Source organism: Dipodomys ordii, unplaced genomic scaffold (assembly GCF_000151885.1).
Source record: "Dipodomys ordii isolate 6190 unplaced genomic scaffold, Dord_2.0 Scaffold76, whole genome shotgun sequence".
Classification (NCBI taxonomy): Eukaryota; Metazoa; Chordata; class Mammalia; order Rodentia; family Heteromyidae; genus Dipodomys; species Dipodomys ordii.
In genome coordinates, this window is record NW_012267292.1 from 1,183,695 (window position 1) to 1,188,281 (window position 4,587).

The window sequence follows — 4,587 nt, forward strand, 5'->3', positions numbered from 1 at the left end:
GTTCTAATTCCTGAGGCTTCTCAGGAAATCATCATAATTTATTGTTGACTAATTCCTCTCTCTTGTGGGAGAGGTGGGTTTTTACTTATACTTGTCTCTCTTGGATTTCACCAGAAAAAAATGTTGCATATTTTCTCACCAATTCCCTTATTTTTGCAAGTTTAAGGCTGAGTCACTTGATCCACAACTGAAGGGTAGATTAGACAGACACATTAACTATGTTCTTTTTTTTATTGTGAGAATACCATACAGAAGAGTTACAATTAAATGGGCAAGATAACAAGTACATTTCTTATCAAGCATTGTTCTGAAGTAATTATTCAAAAGCAAATATTCCCAGGGAGTGCAATGAACCTATAGCCAGTTCTGTCATGGAGACCAGATGTGACAAATTCTTCATTTGTAGATAAAGCTTGGTAAGAAATATTTCTTTTACATTTATAAACAATCATATCTCAAGGAGGAAATTTTTTCAAAAAAGAATTTAAATTTGGTAATATAATGAAAAAGTATTTTTACTCAGGCATAGTTACAACATCACAAGGAACATTTACTAACTCTGTGTGTCAGATGAGAAAATGGGAGCTTTATTAGATGCTACTTCATAGGGATCATGCAGCTTCTCAAGGCATGAAAAGCAGGTTCTAGCTATACCATAAGCCAGGAATCTCTCTGGCCCTGATGCACACACAGACTATATCAGGTGAGCTCCAGCCTTGCATTTACAACCTGAGCTTTATGTGAATACAGAACCCAGGGACACCATCAAGGTCACAACTTTGCTTCTGTCCTTCTCTCCCTCATTCCTCTCACTCAGGGGAAACGGATTCCTGTATTACCAAGGGCAATTTCACACACAGTGGAAATGGAAAATTCAGGGAGATTTTTCTCCTTACATTAGCTGAAGAAGTCCATGTTATTAGTTGTGTTAGTGAGTTCCAAGCACCAAACAATTGGCTGCTTTCGTAGTAGTTGCTCTAAAAAGCACTGCATGAAAATAGACATTTCTAAGAAACTTTTGCTAAACTTATTGTGCTTTTCAAAATATTAGCAAACTATAACACATTATCTTAGGTAAATACATAAAATCCCTGAAATCTCTTGTTTTTTATTTGTTCTTCTTCTTGGAACTATTAGGCTCTTCAAAAGATACATTTTCCTACTGTACATTAGCCAATAGAGCCTAATTTATGTTAAATGCATCCTGTAAGCAAATAGACTGATATACAATTTCAAGACAGGAAAATGATTTTCTAATATTGAGGAAATTATCATTTTTGTATAAAATGCATGTAATCATAATATGGTTAACATAATACTGTAAACAGTAATATCTTGAAAGGTAAATCTTTGCTACCAGGTGGTAGAAGTTAACTTTAACTTCTGCAAAAAATAGTGATCTGTATACTACAGTAGGAATCACCTATAGATATGTCTCTTATGGAATGGATATGATTCATCATATCCTGAATCTTCAGGTACCTCACAGGAAAAAAAAAGAGGGACTCTGATTCCTCTTTAATCAAACTAAAAGAATGACCAAATATATTAAGGAAATATTAAAAATATTTTAGCAATGGATGTAGATAGTAGAAGAATTGTGGAGAGAAAATTTAAAAGAGAAAATTCCTTATAATATTACTTACTGTTATTCATATGATTTCAAATGTACTATGACAAAATTATACTTGTGCCACTGGTCTTTAAAAAAAAAAGGTAACTCTCATTATCCAAGAAAAGAGTGAATGAATATGTTTAAGTCCATTTCAGCAGTTCAGAGAAAAGAAACTAAAGTGAAAGGATTCCTGGGAACAGAACTTTAATAGAGCATCTGCCCCTATGTAAGATCATACATTTTCCAGTATTTATTGGCAAAATCAGCTATATGCTTGAGAAAGCTTAAGTTGAACCTGAAAATGGAAACATTCAAATTGAGACCACTGGACACCCAGCTTCAACATCTACTGGAGGAGAATGGAGGAGTGAAAACAGAAATTACCAAGTTAAAGATCTAGGAGCCCAAATGAATCCAAGTAAGTGTGACTTTAGGCCTGTGAGCAAGCTCCTAAGGTATGGTTAGAACAGTTTGAATCCACAGCACCACATTCAACATCAGAACAATAGAGTAGCTGGGATTCTCATAAGAGTAAGGCTCTATGTAAACACTCCATTGTGGAGAAAACAATGTTGGACTACAGATGGTGCCTTTTTTGTGCAGAGATCAAAGTCTGATCAAATGCTGGCCACATTGAGAGTGTGTGAAAGGATCAGCACACAGAGCAGGAAAGGCAACACTGAGACACTTTTGGAAGGATTGAGGGGAGAAGCCAAGTGGGGCTTTGAGATGTTTATAACTGGAGAATGCCATCACTTAGTGGGAGAGGGGAGCACAAAAGACATGCAAAGTCTATGTAGTTGGAACTGCAGATGAGCAGCAGTAAGGGAAAGTTAGAGGACTCCTATTTTCCCCATGCATAGGCTATCTGTACAGGAGGAAAGGGCTGAAATGGATGCTTCACAGAAAGAAGAACAGCTGACTATAGAGGACTATTACAATTACTCTGTAAAAGCATGTCTCCTAAACCAACTGTGAACTCCGGGGCCCTCCTGGGCAGGGCACTGTGTAGCTTTGCAGACTCAGGGAGCTGAAAGTTCACCTCTGAACTTTGTGGAGTTTTCCGTTCAGCTAAAGCAGCAGAGAATGAACAAAACAGAAATATCAGATGAAGACTGATACCTGACAGCTAACCCATGATGCTAATAGAAAGAACAGTCCATAAGTAGTAAGAAGCAGGGAGAAAAAAGTGTAAAAACCTTTCTGATGCCCCTCTAGTTGCTCTGGCAAGAGGGTTGTATATTTCAATCAAACCCTGAGCCAAAGGATGATGTGCATGGAGGATGTGGCCACGTTGAAGCCATTGTTCACTGGCAATTTTCTCATTGGTATTAAGAGAATATTTCAAATAAATCAAAAACATTAAATCATAATTTTGAGGAAAAATTTAATATAGCTTATAGAGTACAAGAAACATCATCAATCCTTGGAAGGTTTTGACACAAAAATTCAATGATATAAATTACATAGAAAGAAAATCCTCCCATCTGCCTACTGTGCTGAAGGCAATTTTGGATGGAAAAAAAGTGAAATACAAACAAAAAATAAGGAGAAAGCAGTATTTCTTAGTGGACAATTAAGGGCAAACACTGAACTCATGCTTAGTAAAGTCCAGGATGACAAATGACCCTATTACTGCTACATCCATGCTGTGCACCTGATGAACAAATTTTAATTAAAAGTAGACACAATCATATTTTTTAAGAATGTTATGGAATCTCGGGAACTACCAAGTTTACAAAGACTACTCAAATGAACCTAAAGAAGGGGCAAGCTATTGTTGAGTAAGATCCTGTCGACTTTATGCTCAATAGAGCTTTTCTGAGTGAGTAAAAGACAAAAATACTGAACATATTTGTGTGGGGGTGGTGTAATATGTAAATATATGTGTGTATACATATACATATACACATATAGGTATATGTATATATATGTATATGTGTATATATGTATATATATGTATATGTGTATATATGTATGTATACATATATGTATATAGGCATATATGTGTATATATATGTATATGCATATAGACATCTAGGTATATATATATATAATATATACAAATATATGTTTGTAATATATACTTTCTGTATATCTATCCAATGATTCATTTTTTTGAAAAAAGAACATTATCACATGTAATTTGAAGGTACTTATCTATATCCTCCTTTCTCTAAAAAATAAGTAACAACCAATAAGATGTTCCTTTATGTACTGTAAGATTCAAAGACTTTTCTGTTGGAATAAGTTGCTTCTAATTCTTTCTATAGCATCGATGTCTGTGTAGATGGCTTTCTGGGTTTTTGTGTTGGTGGTGGTGATGGATGGTTCATTGGTTCATTGGTTCTCTGGTTGGTTAGGTTTGGTTGCTTTTTTATTTTATTTTTTAAATAACATTATTGAGGCTTGAACTTAGGGGCCTGGGCAATGTCTCTTAGATTTTTCTCAAGTCTGGCACTACACTATTGAGTCACAGCTCCTCTTCTAGGTTTTCATTTTAGGTTTTTTTGTGGTCAATTGGAGACAAGTCTGTCATGGACTCTCCTGCGTGGGCTAGTTTCAAACCATGATCCTCAGCTCTCCAGCTTCTTAAGAGCTAGCATTGCAGACATGAGCCATAAGTGTCCAGCTTGATGCTTTTCTATTGAATGCATTGTCCCTCCCTCCATCCTGCCCTCTTTCCCTCTGGCTTCTTTACTACTCATTGAATACTCCAAATATATTTTCTTCCTTTGAAAATGACACTGTTTCTTTGTTTTCACCTAAACCAACCCATATCCCTCTGCCTATACTGAGGCCCAGAGCCCCTATGCGGCACACAAACACCCCTTTGACTGTCACTGTCATCAGCATGTTCAGAGGTGACTTGCTCACCTTTGCCTGGCTTATTAGCTTTGCTCACACGCAGAGTAGAGAAGCTCTTTGTTCTCCTGGCTGCTTCTTGGAGTTCAGGTAAACAACTTGCTTTG